The following is a 21862-nucleotide window of genomic DNA, read 5'->3' on the forward strand; positions in this document are numbered from 1 at the left end:
TGTATAATGACACTGCATTCAGTTCTGGATCATTCATTTCTGAGAAACTGAATGCATTAGCCAGGTTACATTGAGGGGTTTTACTCACTGCACAAAGATTCCCTAGTATTTCAGTTTGTAGCCAGTGCTTTAAATGTTCCTTTTTTAGAAACTCTCCAACCCACAGAATGCTATAGAAGACCCTTGTTTGATGTGTTTGAGAGAGTTTATTTTTTATAAGCATGTGGATTGTCTGAGGCCACATATCCTTTTATCTGTGATTATCACTATTTTTGTGTATATAAATGCTTGCAGGACTGACATTTGATGGCACTAATATTGTTTTCTTTCTTCTTGTTTACAGATCGAAGTTGATCTTGGTAAAAAGTGCTGGTACCACTCAATATTTGCATGCCCCATTCTACGACAGCAAACCACAGATAGCAATCCGCCTATGAAGCTTGTATGTGGCCACATCATCTCAAAAGATGCTTTAAATAAAATGTTTAATGGCAACAAGTAAGCCATTTGCCTTTTTTATCTGCTAATGGATACATTACGTTTCCCAACACCAAATTGCAGGGAATTAGAGTGATGTCAGTTGGTAGTCAAGCTAAGTAAAATGGCTTTACTGTTCTCAGCTTTAGATAAGTTTAATGATAGATGGTAAGCAATTCTGCAAAATATCATTGAGCTGGTGCCTACTTTATTCATGTGAATTAAGGGGTGGGAGAGAGAGAGAGTAATGGCATAAATGATCAACTTTATCACTTCATGAATTTGAGTAGCTGTAGAATGTCTTGTTAGAAATCTTGGAAGTGTAATTTTTCCATTGTGAATTTAAATTTTAAGAATGTATGGTTGGCTTTTATGAGACTCTTCACTAAAAGTATTTAAGCTATATCTACTGGCAGTTGCACAGTAAATTCAACAGTGCAGGATAGACGTGCATAGAGTCTACTGTCAGCAGTTGATACCGTGAAAATTAAAATAGCTAGTGCACAACATAGCTGCACACCAAGGTGGGTACTATCACAACGTACTATTTGCAAAGCAGCGGGCTTTAAAAAAACAGACAATACTGAACCAGGTTTGGTACTAATTTAAGAATGTACTCTGAATGTTTTAAGAAGCATTTTACAGGTACAAGAGTAGAAGCAGATCAAAAAGCAAATGTAAAATTAGAAGGTAAAAGCACGGCAGGATTAAAGGTGTTGAGCTTCAGTGCAAGTGATGGATAGGTGTTTGAGATTTTAAAAAAAATAAATGTTGCGACTTTGGTACATGAATGAAGATGAGGGAATTGCTACATGAAAATTTTGTGAAAATCAGTTAGTGGGGAAAACGATCTAACTTACAAAGAGGAGTGAAAGAGAATTTGTGCAAGCTGTCACTTCTGAAACTGTAGATAGATATTTGTTATTAGATTTATAACTGTCATGATGCCATTCATGCAAGTGCATTCCTTTTGGAATTTGTGCACTGAAATTCATTAACATTTTATTCCCCACAGTGCTTTCCCATTTTAGCAAAATATAGCACAGTGGTCAAATGCTTGCATCCATTAAACAGATTAACCCAAACTGATATTAATATTTGTGATAACTGTAAATAAAATCTCCCTCAAGGAATAAATTGTGCGACCAACACCACACTGTAGAGTTGCAGCAAAAACGTAGTAACCCAGAAATAGGACTGAAGGGTGATTTTATTTACACTTGTCTTGTACTGTGTTCTTCCCTCTTGGGAGCATGGCCGAGGGCTTTGATTGGGAGATAGAGTTTGAGTATGTTCCTAGTACCTTGGACATTGGCTTTGACTGAACCTTTTAACAGACTTTTGCAGATGGATGCAAATCTATTGTTGGCGCAATGGAAAATTGTTTTGGACTCCAGGGTTAATTCACTTGAATTTGATGAGAACTCATTTAGGTCAAGTATAAGAGAGCTTGAAAATGATTTATTTAAATTAAAGCACATACAATTGCAGCAAATGCATTTAGAAGCCTGTATTTTTCATCATGTTATTCCACAAGGGCCGAGGGTTCTAAAAGTGCCAACATACGGAGATACATATGCTGATTTTTTTTTTTTTTGTGTGTAGATTGCAACAACTGAATATAGAATAGAGTTTCAATTGCATCCAGTTGCTGATTGAGTTTTTAAACCTCTTGAGTCAGAACTCCTTGAGGGTGTGAACAAGAACCGACAACTACTGTTGACTAGATACCCAAGTGAGGTTTGTCTATCAGCCCTTGATGTGATTTTGGACAATGTTTCCTCTTATGAACAGCATTTGCGGATGCAAAAGAGTAAGAAACTGGATTGGAGCATTAATGATTTCAAGCTAGGACATGTGTTTTCCTGGCCATGAGAGACTTGATTTGGTTTAGTGAATGACTCGCAATCAGCTGAGAGGGGATAGCAATCCTGATGATATACAACAGGGTTTATCCACCAATAGGATTGAATCTACATGCACACCCACACAGGCATCAACACTGGTTGGTCTTCCTTTAGGGGAGGGGCAGCCAGTGAAGCAACTAGATGGAAGGAGGAAAATAATCACCATGGAACAGGCTACCCTTCCTTTACCATTACTTATCAGACAGAAGAAGTCCGATGTGAAGTAGTGTTCACTAAGCAGGGGGGAAAGACAGCGACAATTAAGGGAAGAACCCCAGTTGCGATAACTGAAGCAGATATGGAATCAAATGAAAAGTGTCTAGTATGGAGTATTTCTAGTAAGCAACTTACTTCCCCACAGATGTCTCTACTCCAGCATGGACTTTCATTTATACCTGCAAAACAGTCAGCTTTTAGTGACATTGTGAGCGATGTTAGAATATTTGCAAGGAGTGTCAAGTTGAAGATTGTGTTCACTAATGACTCTGAGATAAATGTTTTTTAGAAGCCTAGTTTATTTCAACCAGTTATGCATTCTACTGTCAAAACTTTTTGTAAGAAATGTGAAGTAGGTTTGTACCAAGCTTTTAATAATGGAGAGTTAAGGAATAGTTTTTATAATTTGAGCAAAGCTGAAAGGGAAGCGCTTGTAGAATTGCGGACTGATAGAGGGCTGGACATTAAACCTGCCGATAAGGGTGGAGCAATTGTTATAATGGATTATCAATATTTTCTTGATTCTATTTTTGAAATGCTAGCAAATGTTGGAACCTATGAGCCTATAGATGAGTTATATTGCAACACTTAGAGTTAGATTAACTATAGAAGATTGTCTTCTTAGTGCTTTGATTATGACAGAATTAGTACAATATTTACTGGTTGATTGTCCTTTGATACCGTTGTTCTAGGGGCTCCCAAAAATACATAAGAGCCCTACTAGACAGCCGTTCAGACTTGATAGTCTTAGGTAAGGGTTGGCTCACTGAGCCCTTGATTTTTGTCAAGAAGCTCATAGGTTCAAAGGTTGATACTAGGCTATCTGCCCTAGGGCATTTGCAAGCCTAGCCAGTGTGTGTTTGGCTTTCGCCACCCTTCTTAGATTAGTTAACTGTGCCTCTGTATAGTAGGTCACAGAAGATAGCCCATTTAAGGTTAGTTTACCATGCCTCTGTCTAGCAGTGACACAGAAGGGATCCCAGGGGTAAATTTACGATCTCCCATCAAAACGTCAAGATTCTTCTTGAAGAGGGTCATTGAGGGGCTCTGTCTGACATGGATTGGGATTTTGTTCCAGAGTGAGGGGAGCCTCTGGAATCTGAATCTGTCCCTCCAGCATGTTCTATTTATTTCTGTGCTGAGGTTTAAGTCACTGGAGTGTGTAGTTCTGATGGATTTGGATTTCCTGAGGTGGAGCATGTCCATTAATTCTGGGTTGGACATGGCTTTATACGTCAGGCACAGATCGCCTCTGAGTAGGCGGTAAGCAACTGAGTACAGCTGGAGTTTCTTTAGCCTAACTGCGTAGGGCATCTGTTTGAGTCCCCTGATCCTCTTGGTGAGGTACTTTTGGGGTCTTTCTAGTTGTAGCAGGTGTCAGGTAAGGTACATCCCAAATGGGGCATTGTATTCAATTATGGACCTGATGAGTAGAGGGGCACAATGACCTCTCTTGATCTAGATGTGAACCCCTTTGTGATAAGGTGGGCTATGCAGAATGTCTTTCTAACCACTTTGGCAATGTGATTGTCAAAGGAGAGATTGCAGTCTACTTGGGTCCCCAAATCCCTAATTACTTCCGTACTTAATGGATTACCACCTATGTGGTAATTTGTGGGCACTTTGTTTTTTCCCAAAGGGGATGACTATGCACTTTTTGGCATTTAGCTTTAGGCCATGGCTCTGGCACCAGTTTTCCGTCTCTGTGAGACCTTTTTGGAGGATGCTTGTGTCAGCCGGCGAGTCGATTATGGCCCCCAGTTTGCAGTCATCTGCAAACTTTCTCAGCCATAGTCCTCCTGTGTTAGCCTGTACCTCAGAGAAATATATACCAAACAAGAGAGGTCCCAGGACTGAGCCTTGTGGGACGCCACTTGTAACTGGTTTAGAGTCTGACATGGCACCTGCAATTCTGACCATGTGGGTTCTATCCCTAAGCCAGTTTGCAACCCATCTTGTGACATAGGGGTTGATATTTAAGCTGGTGAGCTTATTTATGATGCCCGAGTGGGGTATTGTGTGGAAGACTTTCGCAAGGTCAAGGTAGGCTGTGTGGACTACCTTCCCTTCGTCTATGGCCTTGGTGACTGTTTCAAAGAAATTGACCAGGTTCAGGAGGCAAGATCTGCCCTTAACAAAGCCGAATTGGGTAGGATCCAGTGTTTGGAGGTTCCCAATGTCTTTGTTTATGAGTTCCATGATGATACGCACCATAGCTTTGCAGACCAGGCTAGTTAGGCTTATAAGGTGATAGTTGTACCGGTTTTGAATAGAGTAGCCAGTGTTAAGAGACACTAAGCATTTTTGAATGCTTTATAGAGTTATACAAGTACGAGTGATTTGCAAAGGAATTGTTTTATGGTTACCCTTGATGTGTCTTTATTTATGGTCATTTCCAACTCAGAAGGGATAGAAATAGTCATGGACTTTCTTAGAATGCATAGTTCCTATGACATTGCAATAATTGACTTGATATGTTTGTTTTTAGAGCTTGTGCTTGACCATGTTTTTTTTTTATTTGAAGACTCAACTTTCATTCAGAAGACTGGCATAGCTATGGGCATGTCTTGTGCCAATAGCTAAGCCAAGCATTGCCCTTGCCCAGTGGGAATCACAATACATATTGGGACCTCATAAGTTTACCCCACATCACCGATTCTATAGATTTGTTGATGACTAATTTCAGTTATGGACGGTAACCAGGGACAGCCAAGTCATGTTATGGATAATCTCCACTCAACTACCTCCTTTTTAAGGTTTACTTATTAGTACTTGAGTCTCAAGTCCATAGATTTTCTAGATGTATGCATCTTCAGGGAATATGATTTTGAGTTTAATACTGGACTGTGTAGGAAATTCTGTAGAAAGGATGGGATGCTACAGCTTAGCAGTATGCATCCCGGGTTTGTATATAAAGAACATTTTGAGTAGTCAGGGCATGTGCATTTCTGGACTCAGAGAAGGGATTCCAGTGGGATTTACAAACTTTGAGCTCTGATGTTTAGAAAGGGGCATAGTTACAAGGAAGTGAATGAGATGTTTGATAGTATCAGTCCTGAGGACTAGTAGGGCACAGCCCTATTTTTCATTCGGTGGGAAAGATGGGACTTGAAGTAGAGAAGCTATTTCCAAAGGGATTTATGTTAGATGACAGAAGGTCCCAATTTCTCTTTATTATGCTAGTGACATCAGAGCTGTATGTGACATTATCAAGATGAACTGGCCCATTTTACAGAGGAACATGTTAAAGATGTGATAGGTGATAAACCTACTTTTATTTTTAAGAGCAAGAAGTTGCTGAAAAGGCAGCTGTGATATGGGAAAAATGGTCAAGGGATATTGGGAGTCACTGATGTACCTGGGATGCTGTGCTGTAATTAAGTGTAATTTTTTGTTCTTACATCAGTACCTCTCATTTGTTTATTCACCTGCAGACAGGAGTTGAGTTCAGGTTTAATACTCAGACTGACTGTAACACTACGGATGTAGTGTACATTGCAAATTGTAAAGCCTGCTTGAGTTTTTATGTTGGGAAGTCTAATCGTTGTCTGATGGAGCGTTTCAGGGAACATATGTATTATATATGGAACAGGGATGTAAGGAGTGCTCTTGCTAAAACATGTTATAGATTGGGGAAGTGACCAGCTTTTTACTTTTAGACTAATAGAGAAAGGGATGATGAGTGAGCACAAGGGTGGTGATAGAAACTTTACTGAAAAATGTGAATTGCACTTGATAAACTACAGGCTGATAAAACCTCTGGGCCTTAATGGTACGGTCTCTTTAAGACCTGCTCTGAAAGCAAGGGATTTATTTATGTGATTTTAATATTTTATTGTTCAATAGCACTGTTTGATTTGTTTGAATTTCTGATAGAGTTGATTGGATGGTAGTAATGTGTCCACTTGTTTAAATGCTTTGATGTGGTTTTATTGTATTGGTCTGATGAAGCACTCGAAGTGTGAAAGTGCTTACCAGTTCTTTTAACAAATAGTTTTGGTTTTACTTGGTTACCTTTGGTCTTGTTCCTGTGTTACTTCGTTTTTGTTTAGGGTTGCCACCTTTTCAAATGCCCAAAGTGGGACATTTTTTGTAGAAATGTGAGATTTTGCAGGACAAAACATACCTATAGCCAATACAAAGGACAGAACCTCACTTTTTTTGCCAAAATAAAAGCTTGTTTTTGTAGCATTTGAGTTGCTTATGCTATTTCATATAACATTTGTGTGTTCCAGGTATGAAATAACTGTATTATGCCACTATTAAAGAAAACTTAAGAAATATATTTTGTCTTGAAATATCAGGACATTTGCCATTTTTTAGTTTTCAAGACACAACTGCCCAAAGTGCGACTGTCCCTTATAAAGAGGGACAGGTGGTAATCCTGTTTTTATTGCAACTTAATATTTGCAATGTCAAAATTCTTTTTACATCTAACTTGATACAGTCCTGCTACATATGTTATCCTGTTTTGTATGGGTAAAAGTTTTGTGTTTACAGGCAGAGGAGATGACTTTTTTCATTTACATCTTGGAAGGCAGAAGCAGTACTTTAAAGGAGGTGCGTCTTTCTCTCTGTCTAGCTGTGTCTTTCTCTCTGTGTGTCATTATCTCTCTGCGCACCTTTCTCGCTTTCTGTCTGTGCGTATTTCCTCTGCCTATCTCTTTATCTGTGTCTATCGCTCTCTGTGTCTCTTTCTGTGTGTGTCTCTCTCTGTTTCTGTCTCTCTCTCTCTCTCTCTCTCTCTCTCTCTGTCTCTCTCTCTCCTCTCTCTCTCTGTCTCTCTCTCTCTCTCTCTCTCTCTCTCTCTCTCTCTATGTGCCTCTGTGTGTGTGTCTCTCTGTGTATGTCTCTGTGTGCCCCTCTCTCTCTCTCTCTCTCTCTCTCTCTGTGTGTCTGTGTGTGTGTGTCTCTCTCTCTCTCTCTATGTGTGTGTGGCTCTGTGTGTGTGTGTGTGGCTCTGTGTGTGTGTGTGTGGCTCTGTGTGTGTGTGTGTGTGTGTGGCTCTGTGTGTGTGTGTGTGGCTCTGTGTGTGTGGCTCTGTGTGTGTGTGTGGCTGTGTGTGTGTGGCTGTGTGTGTGTGTGTGGCTCTCTCCCCATGTGTCTCTCTCGCTCCCCATGTGTCTCTCTCTCTTTCCCATGTCTGTTTCTTTTCCTATGTCTCTCTTTCTTTTCCCATGTGTGTGTCTCTCTCTCTCTCTTTCTTCCCATGTGTCTTTCTCTCTTCCCATTTGTGTGTCTCTCTCTTTTCCCATGTGTGTCTCTCTCTTTTCCCATGTGTGTCTCTCTCTTTTCCCATGCGTGTCTCTCTCTTCCCATGTGTGTCTCTCTCTCTCTTTCCCATGTGTGTCTCTCTTCCCATGTCTCTCTCTTTCTTCCCATGTGTGTCTCTCTCTTCCCATTCCTGTGTCTCTCTTTTCCCATGTGTCTGTCTTCCCATGTGTCTCTCTCTCTCTTCCCATGTGTGTCTCTCTCTCTCTTCCCATGTGTGTCTCTCTCTCTCTTCCCATGTGTGTCTCTCTCTCTCTTCCCATGTGTGTCTCTCTCTTCCCATGTGTGTTTCTCTCTTTTCCCATGTGTGTCTCTCTCTCTGTCTTCCCATGTGTGTCTCTCTCTCTTCCCATGTGAGTCTCTCTCCCTCTCTCTTTTCCCATGTGTCTGTCTCTCTTTTCCCATGTGTGTGTGTCTCTCTCTTTTTTCCCATGTGTGTGTCTCTCTCTTTTCCCATGTGTGTGTGTCTCTCTCTTTTCCCATGTGTGTCTCTCTCTCTTTTCCCATGTGTGTGTCTCTCTCTTTTCCCATGTCTCTCTCCCCATGTGTGTGTCTTTCTCTTCCCATGTGTGTGTCTCTCTTCCCGTGTGTGTGTCTCTCTTCCCGTGTGTGTGCCTCTCTTCCCGTGTGTGTGCCTCTCTTCCCGTGTGTGTGTCTCTCTTTTCCCACGTCTCTCACTCTCTCTTTTCCCATGTGTGTGTGTCTCTCTCTCTCTTCCCATGTGTGTCTCTCACTCTCTCTCTCTCTTCCCATGTGTGTGTCTCTCACTCTCTCTTCCCATGTATCTCTCTCTCTTTTCCCGTGTGTGTGTCTCTCTCTTCCCATGTGTGTGTGTCTCTCTCTTCCCATGTGTGTGGCTCTCTCTTCCCATGTGTGTGTGTCTCTCTTCCCATGTGTGTGTGTCTCTCTTCCCATGTGTGTGTGTCTCTCTTCCCATGTGTGTGTCTCTCTCTTCCCATGTGTGTGTCTCTCTTCCCATGTCTCTCTCTCTTTTCCCATGTGTCTCTCTCTCTCTCTTCCCATGTGTCTGTCTCTCTCTCTTTCCATGTGTCTGTCTCTCACTCTTTCTCTTCCCATGTGTCTCTCTCTTTTCCCATGTGCGTGTATCTCTCTCTTTTTCCATGTGTGTGTCTGTCTCTCTCTTTTCCCATGTGTGTCTCTCTCTTTTCCCATGTGTGTCTCTCTCTTTTCCCATGTGTGTCTCTCTCTTTTCCCATGTGCGTCTCTCTTTTCCCATGTGTGTGTCTCTCTCTTTTCCCATGTGTGTGTCTCTCTCTTTTCCTATGTGTGTCTGTTTCTTTTCCTATGTCTCTCTTTCTTTTCCCATGTGTGTCTCTCTCTCTCTCTCTTCCCATGTGTGTGTGTCTCTCTTTCTTCCCATGTGTCTTTCTCTTCCCATTTGTGTGTCTCTCTCTTTTCCCATGCGTGTCTCTCTCTTCCCATGTGCGTCTCTCTCTCTTTCCCATGTGTGTCTCTCTTCCCATGTCTCTCTCTTTCTTCCCATGTGTGTCTCTCTCTTCCCATTCCCTGTCTCTTCCCATGTGTGTCTCTCTCTCTTCCCATGTGTCTCTCTCTTCCCATGTGTGTCTCTCTCTCTCTTCCCATGTGTGTCTCTCTCTCTTCCCATGTGTGTCTCTCTCTTCCCATGTGTGTTTCTCTCTTTTCCCATGTGTGTGTCTGTCTTTTCCCATGTGTGTCTCTCTCTCTGTCTTCCCATGTGTGTCTCTCTCTCTCTTCCCATGTGTGTCTCTCTTCCCATGTGTGTCTTTCTCCCTCTCTCTTTTCCCATGTGTGTGTCTCTCTCTTTTCCCATGTGTGTGTCTCTCTCTCTTTTCCCATGTGTGTCTCTCTCTCTTTTCCCATGTGTGTGTCTCTCTTTTCCCATGTGTGTCTCTCTTTTCCCATGTGTGTGTCTCTCTCTTTTCCCATGTCTCTCTCCCCATGTGTGTCTTTCTATCTCTTCCCATGTGTGTGTCTCTCTTCCCATGTGTGTGTCTCTCTCTTTTCCCATGTCTCTCTCTCTCTACCCGTGTGTGTGTGTGTCTCTCTCTCTCTTTTCCCATGTGTCTCTCTTCCCATGTGTGTGTCTTTCTCTTCCCATGTGTGTGTCTCTCTTCCCGTGTGTGTGTCTCTCTTCCCGTGTGTGTGTCTTTCTTCTCGTGTGTGTGTCTTTCTTCCCGTGTGTGTCTCTCTCTTTTCCCACGTCTCTCTCTCTCTCTCTTTTCCCATGTGTGTGTCTCTCTCTCTCTTCCCATGTGTGTGTCTCTCACTCTCTCTCTCTCTTCCCATGTGTGTCTCTCACTCTCTCTTCCCATGTATCTCTCTCTCTTTTCCCATGTGTGTGTCTCTCTCTTCCCATGTGTGTGTGTCTCTCTCTTCCCATGTGTGTGTGTCTCTCTCTTCCCATGTGTGTGTGTCTCTCTCTTCCCATGTGTGTGTGTCTCTCTCTTCCCATGTGTGTGTCTCTCTTCCCATGTGTGTGTGTCTCTCTTCCCATGTGTGTGTGTCTCTCTTCCCATGTGTGTGTGTCTCTCTTCCCATGTGTGTCTCTCTCTTCCCATGTGTGTGTCTCTTTTCCTATGTCTCTCTCTCTTTTCCCATGTGTCTCTCTCTCTCTCTTCCCATGTGTCTGTCTCTCTCTCTTCCCATGTGTCTGTCTCTCACTCTTTCTCTTCCCATGTGTCTCTCTCTTTTCCCATGTGCGTGTATCTCTCTCTCTTTTTCCATGTGTGTGTCTGTCTCTCTCATTTCCCATGTGTGTCTCTCTCTTTTCCCATGTGCGTCTCTCTTTTCCCATGTGTGTGTCTCTCTCTTTTCCCATGTGTGTGTGTCTCTCTTTTCCCATGTCTCTCTCTTGCCATGTGTGTCTCTGTCTCTTTTCCCATGTCTCTCTCTCTCTCTTTTCCCATGTCTCTCTCTCTCTTTTCCCATGTGTATCTCTCTTTTCCCATGTGTCTCTCTTTTCCCATGTGTCTCTCTCTCTTCCCATGTGTCTCTCTCTCTCTTCCCATGTGTCTCTCTCTCTTCCCATGTGTCTCTCTCTCTTCCCATGTGTCTCTCTCTCTTTTTTCCCCATGTGTCTCTCCCTCTCTCTTTTCCCATGTGTGTCTCTCTCTTTTCCCATGTCTGTGTGTCTCTCTTTCCCCATGTCTCTCTCTTCCCATGTGTCTTTCTCTCTTCTCATGTGTGTGTGTCTCTTCCCATGTGTGTCTTTCTCTCTCTTCCCGTGTCTGTCTTCCCATGTGTTTCTCTCTCTCTTCCCATGTGTCTGTCTCTCACTCTCTCTTCCAGTGTGTCTCTCTCTCTTTTCCCATGTGTGTGTCTCTCTCTCTTTTCCTATGTGTGTCTGTCTCTCTTTTCCCATGCGTGTGTCTCTCTCTTTTCCCATGCGTGTGTCTCTCTTTTCCCATGCGCATGTCTCTCTCTTTTCCCATGCGCGTGTCTCTCTCTTTTCCCATGCGTGTGTGTCTCTCTCTTTTCCCATGCGTGTGTGTCTCTCTCTCTTTGTCCCATGTGTGTCTCACTCTTTTTCCCATGTGTGTCTCTCTCTCTCTTTTTCCCACGTGTGTCTCTCTCTCTCTTTTTCCCACGTGTCTCTCTCTCTCTTTTTCCCATGTGTGTCTCTCTCTCTCTTTTTCCCATGTGTGTGTCTCTCTCTCTCTTTTCCTATGTGTGTCTGTTTCTTTTCCTATGTGTCTCTCTCTCTCTTCCCATGTGTGTGTCTCTCTCTTTCTTCCCATGTGTCTTTCTCTCTTCCCATTTGTGTCTCTCTCTCTTTCCCATGTGTGTCTCTCTCTTTTCCCATGCGTGTCTCTCTCTTCCCATGTGCGTCTCTCTCTCTTTTCCCATGTGTATCTCTTTCTTCCCATGTGTGTCTCTCTCTCTTCCCGTTCCCGTGTCTCTCTTTTCCCATGTGTCTGTCTTCCCATGTGTGTCTCTCTCTCTTCCCATGTGTGTCTCTCTCTCTTCCCATGTGTGTCTCTCTCTCTCTTCCCATGTGTGTGTCTCTCTCTCTCTCTCTTCCCATGTGTGTCTCTCTCTATCTTCCCGTGTGTCTCTCTCTCTTCCCATGTGTGTCTCTCTCTTCCCATGTGTGTGTGTCTCTCTCTTCCCATGTGTGTGTGTCTCTCTCTTCCCATGTGTGTGGCTCTCTCTTCCCATGTGTGTGGCTCTCTCTTCCCATGTGTGTGTGGCTCTCTTCCCATGTGTGTGTCTCTCTTCCCATGTGTGTGTCTCTCTTCCCATGTGTCTCTCTCTCTTCCCATGTGTCTCTCTCTCTCTTCCCATGTGTGTGTCTCTCTTTTCCCACATATGTCTCTCTCTCTTTTCCCACGTGTGTCTCTCTCTCTCTTCCCATGTCTCTCTCTCTCTCTCTTTCCATGTGTCTGTCTCTCACTCTTTCTCTTCCCATGTGTCTCTCTCTTTTCCCATGTGTGTGTCTCTTCCCATTTGTGTGTCTCTTTTCCCATGTGTGTCTCTCTCTTTTCCCATGTGTGTCTCTCTCTTTTCCCATGTGTGTCTCTCTCTTTTCCCATGTGCGTCTCTCTTTTCCCATGTGTGTGTCTCTCTTTTCCCATGTGTGTGTCTCTCTCTTTTCCCATGTGTGTGTCTCTCTCTTTTCCTATGTGTGTCTGTTTCTTTTCCTATGTCTCTCTTTCTTTTCCCATGTGTGTCTCTCTCTCTCTCTCTCTTCCCATGTGTGTGTGTCTCTCTTTCTTCCCATGTGTCTTTCTCTTCCCATTTGTGTGTCTCTCTCTTTTCCCATGCGTGTCTCTCTCTTCCCATGTGCGTCTCTCTCTCTTTCCCATGTGTGTCTCTCTTCCCATGTCTCTCTCTTTCTTCCCATGTGTGTCTCTCTCTCTTCCCATTCCCGTGTCTCTCTCTTCCCATGTGTGTCTCTCTCTCTTCCCATGTGTGTCTCTCTCTCTCTCTTCCCATGTGTGTCTCTCTCTCTCTTCCCATGTGTGTCTCTCTCTTCCCATGTGTGTTTCTCTCTTTTTCCCATGTGTCTCTCTGTCTTTTCCCATGTGTGTCTCTCTCTCTGTCTTCCCATGTGTGTCTCTCTCTCTCTTCCCATGTGTGTCTCTCTTCCCATGTGTGTCTCTCTCCCTCTCTCTTTTCCCATGTGTCTGTCTCTCTTTTCCCATGTGTGTGTGTCTCTCTTTTTTCCCATGTGTGTGTCTCTCTTTTTTCCCATGTGTGTCTCTCTTTTCCCATGTGTGTCTCTCTTTTCCCATGTGTGTGTCTCTCTCTTTTCCCATGTCTCTCTCCCCATGTGTGTCTTTCTATCTCTTCTCATGTGTGTGTCTCTCTTCCCATGTGTGTGTCTCTCTCTTTTCCCATGTCTCTCTCTCTACCCGTGTGTCTGTCCTGTGTGTGTGTGTGTCTCTCTCTCTCTTTTCCCATGTGTCTCTCTTCCCATGTGTGTGTCTTTCTCTTCCCATGTGTGTGTCTCTCTTTCCGTGTGTGTCTCTCTTTCCGTGTGTGTCTCTCTTTCCGTGTGTGTCTCTCTTTCCGTGTGTGTCTCTCTCTTTTCCCACGTCTCTCTCTCTCTCTCTTTTCCCATGTGTGTGTCTCTCTCTCTCTTCATGTGTGTGTCTCTCTCTCTCTCTTCCCATGTGTCTCTCTCTCTCTTCCCATGTGTCTCTCTCTCTCTTCCCATGTGTCTCTCTCTCTCTTCCCATGTGTGTGTCTCTCTCCCCATGTGTGTCTCTCTCTTCCCATGTGCGTGTCTCTCCCTCTCTCTCTTCCCATGTGTCTCTCTCTTTTCCCATGTGTGTGTCTCTCTTCCCATGTGTGTGTCTCTCTCTTCCCATGTGTGTGTCTCTCTTTTCCCATGAGTCTCTCTCTCTTCCCGTGTGTGTGTCTCTCTCTCTCTTCCCATGTGTCTCTCTCTCTTCCCATGTGTCTCTCTCTCTCTCTTTCGTGTGTCTCTCTCTCATTTCCCATGTGTGTCTCTCTCTTTTCCCATGTCGTCTCTCTTTCCCACGTGTGTCTCTCTCTTTCGTGTGTGTCTCTCTCTCTCTTCCCATGTCTCTCTCTCTTCCCATGTCTCTCTCTCTCTTTTCCCATGTCTCTCTCTCTCTCTTTTCCCATGTCTCTCTCTCTTCCATGTCTCTCTGTTTTCCCACGTGTGTCTCTCTCTCTTTTCCCATGTGTCTCTCTCTCGTGTCTCTCTCTCTCCCATGTGTCTCTCTCCCATGTGTCTCTCTCCCATGTGTCTCTCTCTCATGTGTCTCTCTCTCGTGTGTCTCTCTCTCATGTGTCTCTCTCTCTTTTCCCACGTGTGTCTCTCTCTCTCTTCCCATGTCTCTCTCTCTCTTTTCCCATGTCTCTCTCTCTCTCTTTTCCCATGTCTCTCTCTCTCTCTCTTTTTCCCATGTGTGTGTCTCTCTCTCTCTTTTTCCCATGTGTGTGTCTCTCTCTTTTTCCCATGTCTCTCTCTCTCTCTTCCCATTTGTGGTCTCTCTCTCTTCCCATGTGTCTCTTTCTTTTTTCCCATGTGTGTCTCTCTGTCTCTTCCCATGTGTGTGTCTCTGTCTCTTCCATGTGTGTCTCTCTTTTCCCATGTTTCTCTCTCTTCCCATGTCTCTCTCTCTTTTCCCATGTGTGTCTCTCTATCTCTTCCCATGTGTCTCTCTCTGTGTGTGTCTCTCACTTTCCGTGTGTCTCTCTCTCTCTTTCCGTGTGTGTCTCTCTCTCTTTCCGTGTGTGTCTCTCTCTCTCTTTCCGTGTGTGTCTCTCTTTCCGTGTGTGTCTCTCTCTCTTCCATCTTTCCCATGTGTGTCTCTCTCTCTCTCTCTCCCATGTGTGTGTCTCTCTTCCCATGTGTGTCTCTCTCTTCCATGTGTGTGTCTCTCTTTCCCATGTGTGTGTCTCTCTTTTTCCATGTCTCTCTCTCTACCCGTGTGTGTGTCTCTCTCTCTCTTTTCCCATGTGTCTCTCTTCCCATGTGTGTGTCTTTCTCTTCCCGTGTGTGTGTCTTTCTCTTCCCGTGTGTGTGTCTCTCTTCCCGTGTGTGTGTCTCTCTTCCCGTGTGTGTGTCTCTCTTCCCGTGTGTGTGTCTCTCTTCCCGTGTGTGTGTCTCTCTTTTCCCACGTCTCTCTCTCTCTCTTTTCCCATGTGTGTCTCTCTCTCTCTCTTCCCATGTGTGTGTCTCTCACTCTCTCTCTCTCTTCCCATGTGTGTGTCTCTCACTCTCTCTTCCCATGTATCTCTCTCTCTTTTCCCATGTGTGTGTCTGTCTCTCTCTTTTCCCATGTCTGTTTCTCTCTGTCAGTCTACCTGGTCTCTTTCTTTCTGTATGTCCATCTGTTTTTCTCTCTCTCTCTGACTGTCTGCCTGTCTCTTTGTCCATGTGTTTTCTGTCGGTCCATCTGTCTCTTGTTTCTTTGTCAGTCCATCGCGCTCTTTCTTTCTTTTTCTCTCTTTCTGTTGGTCCATCTGTTTCTCTCTCTCCTGTCTTTGTCTCTCTGTCTCTGTTTTTCTCTCTTTGTGGTGTATGTGTACGCATGCGTATCTGTCTCTCTCCCTCACTCTCTGTGCCTGTCTTCTTCCCCTCACTCTCTGTGCCTGTCTGTCTCTCTCCCTCACTCTCTGTGCCTGTCTGTCTCTCTGTCGCTATCTTTCTTTTCCTCCCTGCCTTTCTGTCTCATTTCCCCTTTGTCTGTCGGTCTCTCATTTCCCCTATATTTGAATGTCTCTCATTCCCTCTGTGTCTGTCCATCTCTCTGCCTGTTTCTCCCCACTATGTCTCTCTCTCTCTTTCGCCGTGTCTGTCGGTTTCTCACTCCCCTTTGTCTATTGCTCTCTCTCCCCCCTGTGTTTCTCTCTCCCCCTCCCTTCCCTTTGTCTGTGTCTCTTCCTGTGTATCTGTCTCTGTCTCTCTCACTACTGTCTCTCTGTGTCTGTTGGTTCTCACTCCCCTGTACCAGTTGCTGTCTGTCTCTCACCCCTATGTTTGTCTGTGTCTCTGATGCCCCTATTGTGCGTCTCCACATGTCTGTCTCTCTCTCCCTGTGTCGTTGTTCTTTCTCTCTTCCCCACGTGTCACTTGCTCTTTCTCTCTTCCCCACGTGTCACTCGCTCTTTCTCTCTTCCCCACGTGTCACTCGCTCTTTCTCTCTTCCCCACGTGTCACTCGCTCTTTCTCTCTTCCCCACGTGTCGCTCGCTCTTTCTCTCTTCCCCATGTCGCTCGCTCTTTCTCTCTTCCCCATGTCGCTCGCTCTTTCTCTCTTCCCCATGTTGCTCACTCTCTCACCCCCATGTCACTCACACACACTCCCTTTCCCCCTGTCACTCGTGCTCTCTCTCCCTCCTCCTTCCCCCTGTGTCGCTCGTGCTCTGCTTTCCCCGTGTCACTTGCTTGTTCTCTCTTCCCATGTCGCTCACTTAATCTTTCTTCCCCCTGTCGCTTGCGCTCTCTTCCTCCCCTGTCGCTTGCGCTCTCTTCCCCTGTATGCTCTCTTCCTCCTGTAAACACTCTCTTCCTGTGTGTGTGTGGCTCAGTGCACTCCTCCTGTGTCAAATGCACTCCTCCCCCTGTGTCACTCGTGCGCTCCTCCCCCCTGTGTCGCGTGCCTCCTCCCTCTGTGTCGCCTGCGCTCCTCCCCTGTGTCGGCGCTCCTCCCTGTCTGTCGTGCCTCCACCTGTGTGTGCTCGTCTCCACCCCTGTGTCATGTGTCTCTCCCCCTGTCAGTGTGGCTCCCCTGTGTGCATGCTCTCCCCCTGTGTGTCCTCTGTGTGCTCTCTCCTGTCCTTATCGTCTCTTCCCTTGTGTCGCTCGCTTGCTCTACCCCCTGTCGCTTCTGCGCTCCTGTTCTGTGTGGCTCATCTCCCCATTTGTCGGCCTCCCTTCCCCTGTCGCTCTCCCTTCCCCTGTATCTGTATAATCTCTCCCTTGATTGGGTCGTGTATGCCTTAAACAATCTCCTTTTGTGGCCTCTCATGCATCTTTATCATAATCTCGTGCTCTGGTATCGCTTTAGTGTGTATGCCCTGTATCGGCTTGGCCTGTATTGTATCGCTCGCGCTCCTTCATGGCCATTAAACTCTCAGCTTGGGCTCCCTGGCCCTGTATCGCTCGGCTCTCCTTTCCCCTGTTAGCTCTGCTCTCTTCTTCCCTGTATCGCTCCTGCTCTTTCTCCCTTCCCCTGTTAAAATCCTGTCTCTCTTTCCCCTGTATCGCTCTGCTCTCCTTCTCCCTTCCCTATATCTGCTCTCTTCCCCTCTTTCCCTGTATCGCTCCTGCTCTTTCTCCCTTCCCCCTGTATCGCTCCTGCTCTTTCTCCCTTTCCCCCTGTATCACTCACACACTCTCTCCCGTGTCGCTCGCTCTGTCTCCCCCCTGTGTCACTTGCTCTCTCTCCCTGTGTCACTTGCTTTTCTTCTCTCTCCTCCTGTGTCTGTCTGTCTCTCCCTTGCTCTCTAAATCTCTGTCCCATGCCTGTATATTTCTGACTTGCTCTCTACCTCTGTGTCTCTCTCTTTCCTGTGTCTGTATTTCTCTCTCTTTCCTGTGTCTGTATTTCTCTCTGTCTCTCTCTCCTGTGTCTGTATTTTTCTCTCTCTGTCCTCATGTCTGTCTGTCTCCCCTGTCTGTTTCTCTCGCTCTACATCTGTCTCCCATGTGTCAGTTTTTCTCTCTCTTTACATCTGTCACCCCTGTGTCTGTTTCTCTCTCTCTACATCTGTCACCCCTGTGTATCTCTCTCTCTCCATCTATCACTGTACCTCTGTTTGTCTTTCTCCCTTCTGTCTGTATGTCTGTCTCTCACTCCCTGTCTGTTACTCTCTCTCCCAAGGTCTCTTTCTCCCCTTCCCGTGTGTGAATCTGTCTCCCCATGTGTGTGCGCCTCTCTGTCTTCCCATGTGTCTCTTGTGTTTCTAATACCATGATGGGAGTGGACCCCATTTCCTAAGTCAAAGTACGAGTAAAGTTCATGAAAGTAATATTGTTTCACTCTGTCAGCCAAAAGTGCTCTTCACAGCACCCTCAATGTGCCCAGTAATGTTTCCTTATGCAATTCGTACGGTTACATGAATTGGTAACCTAAGTATGATTTTAAATTATTTTTTAGGGTCTATATTATATCCTCAAACGCTTAAAAAAGCAAACGATGAATACTCAACCCCATGTAAGCGAATGTTTACAATCTTGAAAGCTCAGAACGGAGATTTTTTTTTTCCAAAACAAAAAAAGAAAGAAAAAAAAAATTGAAAGAATACATAAAGTGCCCCCCCCCCTTAAATATACCAACTCCGAGATCGCACTACAGTGTTGAAAATGGCAAAGGTAATGGAAGGGCCAAGCGAATTCTTTCCCTAGGAAAGCGCTTAAAAGCCGCTTCGCTATTTTGCCTTTTCATTGTTTTAAGTGCGACCAAGATGCTTTCGATAGAATGCGTCTTCGGTCATTTAATAGGAACCCCTTTTTTATAAGACCAGTTACTCCTACTACTATTGAAACTGTCTGGGTATCTTTCTTCCACATGGGTCTCATTTCTGCCTGAAGATCAAGGTGTTTTATGACTTTGTGTCTCTCTGTACGCAAAACACTGTAGTCACTAGGTGTGGTGATTTCAATGATCAGTGCTACTTTTTTCTTCTTTTCTTGGAACACTATATCTGGTTTTCTAGCATCTATTTTTTGAACTATTGGTATTGGGTGATCCCATGTGATATACATTATTTTCTATGAGTCTTTGTGGCTCATATTTCCAGTATTTTCAGCCACTTCGATACCATGATGTTTGCACAGTCTTGCCATATTATTATGTCTTTCAGTATACACTCCCTCTGCCATTAGTGAGTCACAACCAGCAATGAGGTGCGTTTCCAATTTGGTTTTACAAAACCTACGTATGTCTCTTTCTCCCACATGTTCAATGGACTTGGTAAACCAGCATGTACGTAGCCCACTGTCTTGGGTTGCCAATATTAACCTTTCATTTCTTAATGTGAATTCACCTCTCCTTAACCATTCCTGCCTTCGTTCTTGATCAACATGAGGCTCTTCCAGAAGTTTTCTATACTTGCAACTATATTTTTTTTCCACATTTCTTGCCTTCTCATCTGGTCCTTCACCTTATGTTCTTTCTTTTGTTTTTTAGCACATTCATTTGGTGCCTGTTTTTTATCTACTTCTGGTTTGATTTCCATTTCTGCTTGACGTTGATATGCTTATGCTAAATTAAGCAGAGATGTCATTTTAGATTTATTCTCCTCATGTTTCAAAACTTTCACTACATTTGGATCTTCTGAGGTCAGTAGATGTGTGGAGTCCCACGATTGCAGATCTATACATGTAATCAATTTCAAAGAGGCCCATCCCGCCTTTGGAACTGAGAATGTATAATGTTGGTATACACTGATTTTTATAAATCATTTGGTGAGCATGAAGCATCCTTGTTTTAATAATCTGTCATGCTGTTGTATTCTATATCTCATCTCTTGTATTATGTCATCTGTGTTCTAATAATGTTGTCTGTATTGTGTATGTCTCTGTTCTGTGTGTGTCTCTCTGTTTAATATTATTTGTCTCTGTTAACACTGTCTCTCTATTCTGTATTCTCTATTCCAGTAATCTGTGTCTGTATGTGTCTATTCTGTGTGTTGTCATCTTTCTGTGTGTGTAGCTCTTAAAATCTGTGTGTGGGTTATGTCCATATGGTGTCGAAGTCTAACTGACCTTTATGTAGGATTATTTTTAACCTATGGCTACGCTCTTGGCCCCTGTCTTAGAGAAGTGTTCATAACTGTAAGTGTGGTCGTCTGCCCCTGTTTCACCATATAGATGAGCTTTTGACCTAAAAAAGGCCCGCCATATTTTTAGCAGTACCGCAATTATATACCTAATTTAGGCAGGTCTACGCATTTGCTATATGTGTGGTGAATCCAGTACAGTCCCATTTTGTGCCTATTTGGTTCGTCTGCTCTACGCATTGTCCAGAAACTCTAAATAGCTCGTCTAGTAACTTTCTTTTGCTCAATGTGTTGTGTGTATGTCTGTAGTCATATATGCGTAGGTACGCTAAGGTCTAACCCTCATAGTTGTTTCTGATGTGTATGTTGCTATGGGGCCGTTGCTAGGTCTATTCCTCTATGTATGTATGCTTAGTCAAGCATTTTGCTAGTCATGTTCCCTGTGTCTCCTTAATTTATATATACCAGTGTGTCCAGGAATATTAGCTTCCTAAGTATTACTATGTAGCAAGGGTCTAGCCTCGATGCGTTTGTTCATATGTCAGTGCGTTCCTCGATCACTTCCGATCATAGTGTCTCCCGTGAAGAAGTCTTGTAACTTGCCATTCCCTGCTGCTTTTAAACATGTAGTTTAGATTAGCCAAGTGCCCGATGCGTTTTCAATGCCTATTTTATGTGTGTGTCTGAATATATAAGCCGATTTGTTGCCTCAATCTTTCGTCCATTTTCGACATATATATAGTATGTGTGTGTCTCACTAATTTTCTCTTCTCACAGAAGAATGTGTGTGTGTCTGCTCTTTCTGTCTTTAGTCAAAGGTATATATATATGTCTCTCGTGACTATCTAAGGTTTCTGCCTAGATGTTTTCTGTCTGTCCCGTCTCTGTACAGATGCAGGTGTATTTCAGTCTTCTAACTCTGTGTGATCTGCGTTGTGTGGGTGCTCTCTCAACTATCTTTCTCTCCAATGTGCATCTCAGTAACTTTTCTAAGGTTCCTCATCTATGTGTCAGTACTCTTTCTTCTGACGATGGATCATTATCTTCCTGATGAATGAAAACGGTACTCTCTCTCTTTTTCCCATGTGTGTGTCTCTCTCTCTCTTTTTCCCATGTGTGTGTCTCTCTCTTTTCCCATGTCTCTCTCTCTCTCTTCCCATTTGTGGTCTCTCTCTCTTCCCATGTGTCTCTTTCTTTTTTCCCATGTGTGTCTCTCTGTCTCTTCCCATGTGTGTGTCTCTGTCTCTTCCATGTGTGTCTCTCTCTTCCCATGTCTCTCTCTCTTTTCCCATGTGTGTCTCTCTATCTCTTCCCATGTGTCATTCTCTATTCCCATTTGTGTCTCTCTCTCTTTTACCATGTGTCTCTCTCTTTTCCCATGTGTATGTGTGTCTCTCTTTTCCCATGTGTGTGTGTGTCTCTCTCTTCCCATGTGTGTGTCTCTCTCTCTTCCCATGTGTCTCTCTCTTTTCACATTTGTCTCACACTTCCCATGTCTCTCTCTCTCTTCCCATGTCTCTCTCTCTCTTCCCATGTCTCTCTCTCTCTCCCCATGTGTGTCTCTCTCTCCCCATGTGTGTCTCTCTCTCCCCATGTGTGTCTCTCTCTCTCTCCCCATGTGTGTCTCTCTCTCTCCCCATGTGTGTCTCTCTCTCTCCCCATGTGTCTCTCTCTCTCTCTCCCCATGTGTCTCTCTCTCTCTCTCCCCATGTGTCTCTCTCTCTCCCCATGTGTGTCTCTCTCTCTCTCTCTTCCCATGTGTCTCTCTCTTTTCCCATGTGTGTGTATGTCTCTCTTTTCCCATGTCTCTCTTCCCATGTGTGTCTTTCTCTCTCTTCCCATGTGTGTCTTTCTCTTTTCCCATGTGTCTCTCTCTCTTCCCATGTGTGTGTCTCTCTTCCCATGTGTGTCTCTCACTCTCTCTCTTCCATGTGTCTCTCTCTCTTTTTCCCATGTGTGTCATGTGTCTCTCTCTCCCCATGCGTGTCTCTCTCTTCCCATGTGCGTGTCTCTCCCTCTCTCTCTTCCCATGTGTCTCTCTCTTTTCCCATGTGTGTGTATGTCTCTCTTTTCCCATGTCTCTCTTCCCATGTGTGTCTCTCTCTCTTTTCATGTGTGTGTCTCTCCCCCTCGTTTCCCACGTGTCTCCCTCTCTCTTTTCCCATGTCTCTCTCTTCCCATTTGTGTGTCTCTTTTCCCATGTGTGTCTCTCTCTCTCTTTTCCCATGTGTGTGTCTCTCTTTCTCTTCCCATGCGTGTGTCTCTCTTCCCATGTGTGTCTCTCTC

At 44.4% G+C, this 21862-nt stretch overlaps 1 long non-coding RNA gene across 1 annotated transcript in view; it reads left to right on the top strand.

Moving 5' to 3' along the window:
- Positions 1-342: 342 nt before the first annotated feature.
- LOC122794148 overlaps positions 343-21862 on the top strand; it is a 77290-nt gene continuing 55770 nt past the window's right edge. Inside the window, exon 1 of the long non-coding RNA XR_006363619.1 lies at positions 343-498. This is a non-coding gene — a long non-coding RNA (uncharacterized LOC122794148). The remainder of the gene's footprint in view (positions 499-21862) is intronic.

This window comes from Protopterus annectens, chromosome 2.part1 (genome assembly GCF_019279795.1).
Source record: "Protopterus annectens isolate FY-2018-M chromosome 2.part1, PAN1.0, whole genome shotgun sequence".
Classification (NCBI taxonomy): domain Eukaryota; kingdom Metazoa; phylum Chordata; order Ceratodontiformes; family Protopteridae; genus Protopterus; species Protopterus annectens.